Source organism: Argopecten irradians, chromosome 13, assembly GCF_041381155.1.
Source record: "Argopecten irradians isolate NY chromosome 13, Ai_NY, whole genome shotgun sequence".
Taxonomy (NCBI): domain Eukaryota; kingdom Metazoa; phylum Mollusca; class Bivalvia; order Pectinida; family Pectinidae; genus Argopecten; species Argopecten irradians.
The window spans coordinates 9,773,055-9,785,396 of NC_091146.1; positions in this window are offsets into that span (position 1 = coordinate 9,773,055).

Sequence of the window (12,342 nt, forward strand, 5' to 3'; positions counted from 1 at the left end):
CAGGCAGCCATGTTTGATTTTGGCAGTTGAAGTTTGTTATCGATATTTCTTGAGAACTACTGAACGGATTTTGTTCAAACTTCACATGGAGGTTACCCTTGGTCCCTAGTTGTGCCATACAGATTTTGAGGCTGATCAGAAAAACAAGATGGCCGCCAGGCAGCCATTTTTGATTTTGGCAGTTGAAGTTTGTTATCGATATTTCTTGAGAACTACTGAACGGATTTTGTTCAAACTTCACATGAAGGGTACCCTTAGTCCCTAGTTGTGCCTTACAGATTTTGAGGCTGATCAGAAAAAACAAGATGGCCGCCAGGCAGCCATTTTTGATTTTGGCAGTTGAAGTTTGTTATCGATATTTCTTGAGAACTACTGAACGGATTTGTTCAAACTTTTGAAGGGTACCCTTGAGTCCATAGTTGTGCCATACAGATTTTGAGGCTGATCGGAAAAACAAGATGGCCGCCAGGCGGCCATCTTGGATTTTGATAGTTAAGGTTTGATATCCCTATTTCTCAAAAAGTGCTGAAGGGATCTTTCTCAAATTTAATATGTAGGTTCCCTTAGGGCCCTTGTTGTGCATATTGCATTTTGAGACCGATCAGTCAACAAGATGGCCGCCAGGCAGCCATCTTGGAATTTGTTTTTCAAAAGTTTGTTATCGTTATTTCTCAGAAAGTACTGAAGGGATCTGTCTCAAAATTCATTTGTAGGTTCCCCTAGGGCGCTAGTTGTGCATATTGTGATTTGGGACCGATTGATCAACAAGATGGCCGCCAAGGAGTCATCTTGAATTTTGATAGTTGAAGTTTGTTACCGCTATTTCTCAAAAGGTACTGAAGCGATCTGTCTCAAATTTTATATGTACTGTAGTATGTTTGAAAAAGTTTAAAAAGTAGAGAAAAGATCCATCTTTCCTTTGTCAGATATAGATCATTCTTTGGTGGGCGCCAAGATCTCTCTGGGATCTCTTGTTTACAAAGTTTCCATGGTAACAGAAAAAAACACGTAACATGGACTAGCAAAAGGCACAACAAGGGCACTTTTCTGATATATTCAGAAAGTTTCATGGAGCTGCTTTGCATGGTTTTGGAATTATAGTCTGGAAGCAAAAGGAAACAGTATTAGCAAAAGGCATAGCTACGGCACTTGTCTGATGTAAACAGAAAGTTTCAAGGAGCTGCGTTGAACGGCTTTTGAGTTATAGCTCGGACTGACGGACGGAGCCCAAAACAATATCCCCCGCAAACGCGTTTCGCGGGGGATAGTAAAAGTCATTTTTTTTTCTGTAAGAATCTCGATTAATATATACATCATTTGTTCATGGAGCAATGTTAATCCTAATGCAATACAGTGTACATAAGGCTTACAATCAGACATCTTAAAGTTTGTATGTTTGTAAGATAATTCATATAATGTATACTTGTGAGATATCATATAAAATGTAACATATTAATAAAGATGCTCCACTGCCGATAGAGCATACATGAATTCATCATTTGAACAATAATTTGTGTTTAATCGTGTATATATATGTTTAACTAACACAAAAAATAATATAAACAAAATATTTTGCCTTTGGTGCATACGCAGTCTGTACTTCATTCTATATAGGATATAGTGCAACGGAATTTTTTTCGGGATGCAATTAATTTTTTTTTTCACTTGAAGTAAAATTAGAAGCTTAAACTGTTCAATGGTGGTAAAGGTGTAAATTAAGTAGTTTTTTTTAACTGAAGAAAAATACTAAATCGTCTGCTCCTGTTTTTGATAGTGAAAAAATAGCATTTGTCAGCAGTTTTTTATTAACGCTCCATGAAGAAATGACAAGTTGCCGTCCATAGAAAATTGTCAGATCAGCAGTGCCGAAAAATGTTTTCGTCAAAAAACGTTAATTATAACAACTATATCACTTGCAATATTTACTAATTTTTTGACTAACGGGCCTTCGGACTATTGGGTCTTCGGACTATTGGACCTTTGGACTATTGTGCCTTCGGACTATATTAGGCCGTAGGGATATAAGGGTGTCATTTCTACTGATTGATAAGACGTCAAATAACTGATTAGATATATGAGTTTGCTGTTGGGGAAACTATTTTGCTACGGCAAATATAAAAAAAAATGCTAAAAAATTAGCATTTGTAAGCTTAAAATCCTATCTTTTTCATTTCCTGCGTAGAATTATTATATATATTGGATTATTGGTCCTGATATGTATTTGTTGTTCTATTGTGGTCATTTTGAAACCTCATTTGTCTGATTCGGTTGAAAAATGTCAATGTTGACTATTTTTACACTTTTTAGCAAATTCGAAATGACGGCCATCTTGATGACTTCATAACCGGAAGTTCTTCCCAATTTATGCAATGTTAGCATTTTTATTTGTGATATAAGGGTTTAGAAAAATATTGATTCGGAGGTTTGGGAGTGCATGTGGGACCCTCCTAGTCCATGGCTTATATGTTTTACAACAGTTTGGTAGAGTGAAAATTGCATGAAATATAACTTTAAAGATGCTCCACCGCTGCCAAATGGTATTTTTTCACTATAAAAAATAGGAGCAGACGATTTAGCATTTTTATCCAGTTACAAAGGTTACTTACTTTACACCATTAACACCATTGAAAAGTTTGAGCTTCTAATTTTACTTCAAGTTAAAAAATATGAAAAATAATTAACTGCATCCGAAAAAATTCCGTGACACTATATCCTATATGGAATGAAGTACTGATTGCGCATGCGAAAGGCGAAATAAATTATTTTATATTATTTTTTGTGTTAATTAGACATATATAATATACGATTAAACACCAATTATTGTTCAAATGATTAACATCATTTATGCTCTGTCGGCGGTGGAGCATCTTTAATGTCTTATTTCTTTATTGTTCCCAAAATACATTAAAGATGCTCCACCGCCGACATGCGATAAATGATGGAATCAACGAACAATAATTGGTGTTTAATCGTATATATATATGTCTAATTAACACAAAAAAAATAATATAAAATAATTTATTTCGATGTGATTGTCCGAGGTAATTATTTTCGATTCATATTCAAAGATTTGTTTTAATATGAATGAAAACGAAAATAATGAATCGCTTCTAGTTTTTGTCTTTTCATAGATGCATTATAATGTTAGACAGAAACTTTTTAAAACCATTGTTTCCTTTCCTTTTTACCATCAATATCACGGGCATATAACATATATGTTGAGAATATTATGATATCGTGTCCATACTATTGCATAAAGGCGTCAACCTTATTAAAATATCTAAATATTCACGAGATTTTTAAATAGTCTTCAATACATTAACTCCCGCTTCTACTTTGGATGTAACAAGCCCCTGTGGTCTCGGTCATGTACTATATCATATATAACTATGCACGGACTCGCGCACGCGCTCCAAACAGATTAGTAACGCGTGCTCGTCGTGCGTTGTAATGGATTTCTTCGGTAACAATTCCAATCAAACAAAGGAGCGACGCTGTATATACATACGATGATAGATTGTCACATGTAGCTTCATTTGGACCAGGACTTGGTGTATATGCACACAGGATGTGGTTTTGGAGATATTTTTCTTTTCATACTTATGTACATTTAATTTGTCGGTATAGTCATATATGAGCACTTTTTTTCGATATCCTTTAATTAATATTTGCACTTTTTTTGATTAGTTGTACTCTAATGACGGACTTCTTTTTTATGTATCTCGTTGTAGATTTTTAAATTAACATAAAAAAATAAATACGAATGAATTGAAATATAAGGATTGAATCTTGCTTTGGTCGATTTCATGGGGTGATGAACTGAGTTCCTCTTGAAACAAATTGAATGAATTGCGAAGCAGTTCATGTCAAATTTGTTTCAAGAGGAACTCAATTCATCAACCCATGAAATCGACCAATGGGATGATGAATTGAGTTCTTCTTGAAACAAATTTAAAGCTGACAATGCAAGTTAAAAAGTTTTAAATTGAGAGTAAAAAAAAATAAGCACACTTGTATTTCAAGAATCGTTTATGAGACAATCCCTTATCGAGGTCAGCCATTTTTGTTTTTCGCTCTGCCTGTATCCGGTGCTCTCACCCCTATATAAAGCGCGTGAATCGACACACGTCCGCTCAGTCTATACACGTACATACACACCTGGCAGTTGTTCACTGTGTATCACCTACTATTACGTAAACAATAAACTTACCTATTAAGGTATATGGGGCTTGTTTGGCAACAAAATACATCAAATCCTCTAAGCTGTCATTTACATGTTTGTCAAAATAAAATTTCAACACAAATGAATAGAAATCCAAATGGCCATGTGCACGTGACTACCTGTCCCGAACAAGCGACAATTACTGTACCAAGGACACACACGTGTCGGTGTACGTGTAAAACCTAGTGTATATTGAAGTGTTTCATTAGCTCGTTTTTGATATAATTTGAGATTTAGCTGACATCACATTCATGTATTATTTCAATGAAACCTTGTCAGGTGAGTGCAGTGTTTATTTTCAGTTTGACATTGTTATTTGCAATATCGGGGCACTTGTATACGAGACAAGTTATGTTTGAAATGACGCACGTGTGTCTAGTCCCGTGCTTTATATAGGGTGTTGGCCAGTGAATGTAACTAAGCAGAGCAAGAATAAAAATAGCTGCCACTTCCTTGGATACGACACTGTTATAACTGGGGAATGTCTCAGAAACAATTTTCCAAACAAAAATCATTATTTTTTTTTCTAATTTCAAATGCATGCTTTTTAACTTGCATAGTCAGCTTTAACATAAACTGCTTCGTGAACTGCTTCGCTGTTCATTCAATTTGTTTCAAGAGGAACTCAAGGTAACTGTGCACCTGTTCAGATGTGGCTGTTTTGTCTCTATAGAAATATGAAGTATTTTAGTGGTTTTACTGAAATATTTTGGAAGATTTTTGCTTAGAGCACTTTCAATGGACTAATCTACATAACTGTGCTACCAAAATGTGGAAAATTTGTGACTGTTCAGCAATATAATTGATATTTCTTTGTGAACTGACCAGAGTTCGTCATGCTCCAGTGATTCCAACCCTAGCCACTGACAACCTAAGTAGATCTACAAAGTTGTAGATCTGGAAGAAAGGCAGTTTGATATTGATAATAAGCAGAACGAGTTAGAACGACATGGATTTGAAATTGTAAGGACTATATGCAAAGCGTCTAGAGGAATATATAAATGTTGGTAAATTCTTGACAAGGGCCCATGCCCCCGAGAGAACAATGCTTTTATCACACAATGCAGTTCACCATGCATGGAAGTAGGTAAATATTTTGGAACTCCAACAAAAAATATATTAGCCGAGTGTGATCTTTGTTTGTTTGATTAATTTACGTCCTATTAACAGCCCGGGTCATGTAAGGACGGCCTCCCATGTATGCGTTGTGCTGCATGTATGAAGTGTGGATGTGTGATTTGGGATACTGCGGTATATTTATCATGTGTCCTCTGGTATAGTGGAACTCTTGCCCTTTTATTAGGTCATCTGACCTGAAGTTTGACTGACACTTGAATGAAATGATCCGGATATCATAATGACCAAGACCGGGTCGATCCAAAATCCGAGATGGTCGCTACAGCCACCATCTTAAAAACACATTTTGAACTTCTTCTGATGTTCTACATGTGCTATTTGGCTGAAACTTTCATTAAATGAACCTGACATTGTCCCGATCAAGTGTTGTAATTTTTCGGTTCGATCCGAAATCCAACATGGTCGCCACGGCCGCTATTTTGATAATATATTTTGAACTTCTCTAGTTCTACTGGTGCAATTTGGCTGAAACTTGCCTAATGATCCTGACATGGTCGTGAGAAAATTAAAGTGATCTTATTTTTCGGGTTGTTCCGAAATCCTAGATGGCCGCCACAGCCACCACCAACCTGAAAGCCGAGTGATTTGCCTGAAACTTGCATGAAATGATCCTGACATTGTCCTGACCACACATCCGCCATCTTGGGAACACATTTTCTTCTCAAGATCTACGAGTCCGATTTGGCTGAAAAGTGCCTGAAATGATCCTGATATGATCTCGTCAAAGTGTTGATACATTTCAGATTGATCCCAAATTGAAGATGGCTTCCATGTTATGGTATCTAATTAATTTACTACATGACTATTGCCAAGAAAGTCAGATGACCGTTAAGGCCCCTGAGCCTCTTGTTAAAGTTGTATGGTCTATCACTTTCGCTCTTTTTTTCATAGTAAAAACTGTATAGGTGCTATACTCATTTTTCTCCGTCTGTCCGAGGTTTAAACTTTCTACTTTTACCACTTACCACTTGCAGCACTTTAAGTATTTTAATTATAAAAGTGAAAAAAATCTTTTTAACGTGTACACGTAAAAAATAGGCTCGAAAGATGCCGAATCATTCCGAACTCTTCCGAACATCGTCGCGACAATCTCGAAGTAACACGAGAGTTGTGAAACCAAGAGAAATATCAACAATTTTTCGTAAACAAAACACGTGGTCGACTTCAGCAGACTGGATCTACAAAGAAATTAATGCTCGCACATTACAATTTTTGATACACACAATATTGAATTACGGCAATGTGAATTAGATGTTTCAAATACTCGCTCTGTGGACATAAACCAGCACGATTTGCTCATACATATATATTTACACTTGCTAGGCTTGGCAACTATACGGTAATATTAGCCGATTTTGTTTACCATAACTGCATGGTAACATTGAACTTTTAACTTGCTTATGAAAATGTTCTGTGCAACGTTAAAGGACTACTTTAAAAAAAAAACCAAACCAGATGGCATTGTTTACATTTTGACGCAACATAACGTGTATATTGTTGTTTTTCATAGAATTTTGGAAAAATGTAAACAATACATACATGTTTTATATTTATATATGATTCAAACAATTTTTAAATTAACAATTGTATAAAGAAAAGAAAAAAATATCCCGACCGGGGCGACTTACTTTCATTTTTGTTAAAAATGATGGGTGTCAAATGTAAACATTACATATGTGCCTATGTTCGTCCTACGATCGAGTCTTTGGGGTGGACGGGCGTGAGACCCTCTGATAGAGGTCAGTTATAAACATATCCTCTTGTCTTTGTTCTTTGAGAATTTAATCATGTGTATTATAAAACATGCACCGCTAGTAATCCACGTGTTGACAGTTATGCTTCACCACAAATACATTGTATCCATATCGAACACAAGTGAAGTTGTTCCATCTATAGATGGCGATGGGTCTAAGCGTGGATTAATAATCACATGGCTCCGAAGGATGTAATATCGTCAAGTCAGACGACAATCTCAAACAAATTTAACTACTTGAATACCGGTGTTTTGACAACTTCGGAAAACTCCAGTGTGTAAGCGTGCGTCAGCCTCGCCTCGCTGCACAATAACGGCCACCGAGTTCCACATGTCGCCGAGTACAAATACTTTATGTTATTACACTTTTAGAAAAATTGAATACCTATTTAAGGTTCTGATCTGATTGAATAAAATTATCATTGAAATTTACTTTGTCATGTTTATTTTACACCAAAATATTGAACATTTTTGTCGTCGCGGATGAATAATTCTACCTTACGTGAAGAGTCAACATTCGCTGTTCAATTGAGTAAGCTTCTCCCACTTTTGACCGCCTTTTATTGAATAATTACGTCACTTTCAAATGACGATTTTATTGCATGAAATATAAATAAAAAGTCGTGTGAGTGTAAATATAGGGATTGGATTTCGTTTTTATGTTAACCATGCTTGTATGGAGCAATTCCTCTAAGAATATATTCAATATGGGCGCTCCTATGTATTAGCCAGAAGGAAACCGTAAACACACACATGTGCGCTTACGCTAGTTACCTGGATCACCACGAGCAGGACGTGTCGACGTCAGTCACGTGATACGATTCGGAATTCCGACAAAATCCGAAGGTACTGAATATGGCGGAGATTGAAGGCGTTTCATTCAAAACCAGGAATATATGATCCATAGATTTCGGCTCTTTTATAGACTGACATATGGTTTTGGAGAGCTAAATCATCAAGTTACATGTCCATATTCAAATATCAAATGTTAAAACGATATATCGTTACAGTGAAAATTACAAGAAATACAACTTTAATAATGGAATACTGTTATATGAACATACAGTTGTCGTATTTGTAAATTTATCTTAATGAGTTTTCCTATAAAATGTGAATTTTGGACATGTGAATTATAAACAATGGGCTGAGACCCAAGTGGTGAACAGTTAAATTGTAACCTCACTACGGTGCACTTTCTTACCTGGATTTACCAGGACTACTTTACAGTTTCTGCAGTGTTAATACTAAAACAGTAAACATGCCTACCAATAGTAGCAGCATGAGTGAAAGTACAAAACCATGACCCCATGGTGACAGACTGGAAGAAATCACAAACATGCTATCTACTGTCGTTACTAAAAACGTATATGAAAGAAAATTACACTTGTACATTAAGCTCAAGGAGATAAACAAACAATTGGTAGACGAGTTGAAGGGAAAAGTTTTTGATCTTGAGACTGAAAAGGAAAACTCACGCTGCGCATTCAACAATCTAGAGAAACAGCTAGTCAAACGTCAACATGACGCCATGGAGAACAGGAACAACAATATGGCTGAAAGAGAGATTTATACGTCTGGGATTGCACTACACTTGGACAAATCAGAGGAGTCATTTCACATAAATGCTAGTATTTTTACTGGAACTTTCTGTTTGGTTTATGTCAGACCAATAGGGATAGTGATGCTAGTTTTATGAAGGACTGACTAAAAGGAGATGAATAACCAAGAGATTTCCAGAGAAATGAGTGTTCATTTTAATTCCAGGAATCTCTACAAAGTAACCCATGAAGAAGTACTAACTGGTAACTGTACAGAGGAGGCCCTAAGCAGGGTCTGACTTTGAATGCATAGTAACACTGTCAAACAAGGCTACGATTTCTCGAAACAAAAGTGCAGACTTAAGTCAACACTCTCATTTTGAAACTTATATGAAAACTTAAGACTTAAGTCAGTTTCAAGAAATCGGGACCAGGAGAAGAAAATGGACCTGATCATAAATGATGTTGATATGAGAGATAGATCTATGCGTGGTTTGGGTGTGGAAAATAACAAATGTGACGATCAAGGGCAGCCCGTATGAACTCGGCGATACCTATATTATAGAAATAATGCTACCCTATGGTGATGTAATTCCAGTTATAGTCTGAAAAGACTCGGATGTCGAACACGGTGTGAGAAATGTACAATTACTAAATGTAGAATCTATGATTTCAAAAGACACAAAATGTGGGAGGTATTCTGTAAATATGTATGCGGATAACAACAGAACACAGTGCAGGTTTTGTGATGGTACAAGTCACCTCATTTTAGGTGTCCCTTGAAACCTTCAATACAAAAACAGTGTCATATGTGTAAGAGCACTTCTCACCTACTAAAAGATTGTCCAGAGCTAGATCTGAGACACATAGGAACTGGAAACACCTGGACACACTTTGATGCCCTAAACAATTGAACATCAAGAACTCCCAATATTGTGGCAGTACTATTGTTAGCAACAGTTCGAGTAAAATGCCTTGATATCAGTCAAGACAATTACACACCCCTCCAACCTTAGCCACAAGTGCATGCCTTTCCACATCACCAAAGTACTTTCGGACCAGCAGTCATGTCAGTAGTAATCGGATATTCAAATTGTAACAGACCAGAGATAGCAGATCCATAAATGAAAATTGTGTCTAAATCTGATGCAACAGCGGACAAAGTCAGCGGGCAAAATGGAAGACCTATGGCAAATGTGTGAGCAAGACCCAGACCTGGGGTGGTAGTAGACGTAATTGTACATCTCGGAACCAGTGATATGAATAAGAATTCCAGTAGCAATATCAATATTAACTTTACAACAGCCGAAGACAAACGTTTTCAGGATTTAGTATCACACCCTGTAGTATGATATCAAAGGCAGTAGCAAAGGGAGGGATACTGACAAAACTATCCATACAATGTTAATGAGAACATTGTGAAACAAATGTGGACTTCATGAAGATAGAAAAAGGTTGTTTTTGCATAGGATAAATCATTACAGCGTGTAATGATCAAAATGATAGCACAAGTATACACATCATCAGCCCCATGGAGCAAGAATCATATGCAAGATGATCCAAGACCATGTGCATCCATCAGTGTCAAAAATGGACTATTTTAGAATAAACCCCTAAAAACCACGGTAGAGTGTAGGAATACGAACAAGAGCTATGGACCGTGAGTAGGGCATCTATTGATATCAGTTACGTTCAATTTATTAAAAATATCTATAAAAAAAAACACAATAACAAAAGCAGCTGAAATGCATTTATATCAATGTTCATGGCTTAAATGATCATGGAAGGAAGGAATATTTTTCATTGGTTATCATATCAAAATAGATTGTATTATTGCAAGAAAGGAATAGAGAACGGAATTTCATACTAGGCCGATGGGAACTTGTCTTCTCTGGGAGTCGGGATTCTTATAAAGAAAGGCCTAAACTTAAAGGTTTTAGATTTTACAATAGATATGAATGGATGATATATTATCTTAAAAATAGAAATAAAAGAACCAGCGTTTGGTTTACTAATTTATGTACACCAAAATGATGAAATTTACAAAATATAAGTTTTCAAGAACGTGAGTAAAACAATATGAAGTTTAAGTAGAAATGATTCAAAACATGTTGTAGCTAGAGACTTTAATCGAGTTCAGAACATATATTGAGAAAGGAAAAGTCATACATCACAAGCAGAAATAGGGTAGAGGATCTAAAATAGCAAAACAAAGGGTCAATCTGTCGATGATTTATGAATCCGTAGCACCCAGTGTTAAAATAATATACAATTAAAATAGGAAGGAAGTAATATAGAATTGATTATTTTTTTCTCACACTCTAGTATAGAGTTATGTGCTTTACAAAGACATTCATTTAAAATGAGATCTATTACGTCAGTTAGAGGTTACAAATCAACAAGTCTACAGATATTTATGGTATTTTACAGAATTTTATTGTTTTATGATAAAAGATCAGCTCACCAAAACAATAAAGAATTATCGTAGAATCTTCGTAGTATCGAGGAATTATTAGATTGATGTACAAGCAAGGGGAAAGGGAAGAAATCAGGAACTGGAGACCGATTACATCACTGAACACAGACTTTGAAATCGTAGCCAATGTAATCACAGGACGAATTAAACCTATTATACAAAATATTATTCATATTTGTAACCTAGGTGTTATATACCAATTATGTACTGTGTATGTGTGCGTCAAGTCCCTGTGTATGTGGCGTGTTGTTTACATGTGACCCTGTCAATGTACATGTCCTGTGGAATGTGAGGTATTTACACAAAGTGGCCGGACCAGTCCGACGTGACATGGACATCAGCAGGAAAGCAACTCAGCAATTCACACTCGCACCTGCTTTGCATGCTTGTTGTATTCTCACACCTGTCAACGTCATCTCACTTCTGGCTTTCTATCTTCCCCATTCTGAACTTTTATTGCTGGACGTCGGCGCAAACGGTCCAGCAAAACATAGCCAACGGAACTGCCTGTTGCGAGACAGATTTTCCCATGGAGTCGCCATTAACAGAAGCCTGGTAAGTTGACATGGTAAGAATATTAATGGTAAATGGTGTGTGACATTCGCGTTCGGTATCGGTTGGGTATGTTCGATATGAAAGACATGGTGAGTGACTGTTTGTTTTGTCTTTGTAGGCTTTTTCTTACCACCCGATAATAAAAGGGAATCAACTTAACCTTGTGTCTGGTTATTTTTGCTACGCCCCGGTGACAAATGACGCCCAACGTGAATTGATGACCGTTATTGCCAGGCGGCGGCAACACAATGTCCAAAATGTCCTGTACCTTTGATTGCTTCAGTGTCAGACGAAACCCCTCCTTCGGCCGATGAGGTGGAAGTTTCAGGCACTGAGGTTAATAGGGTTGATTGGGTGCTAGAGCAGAGGAAGGATCCCACTCTTGCTAGGCTGAGTACTTTGTTTGGTAGCGACCTTTTCCCAGGGGGTGAAGCGGTAAAAAGTGAGTCGCCTGAAGTACGCAAGTACCTTGGGGAACGTCGGCGCATTTCTTTGAACCAGGGTGTTCTTTATAGGACAGCTACGGTAGACGGTACTCAGGTCAAGCAGCTGTTAGTACCAACAGCTTACAGAACCCAGGTGTTGAAGGGTGTCCATGATGACGTTGGGCACCAAGGTAAAGACAGGGCACTTTGGCTGGCTCGACAGCGGTTTTACTGGC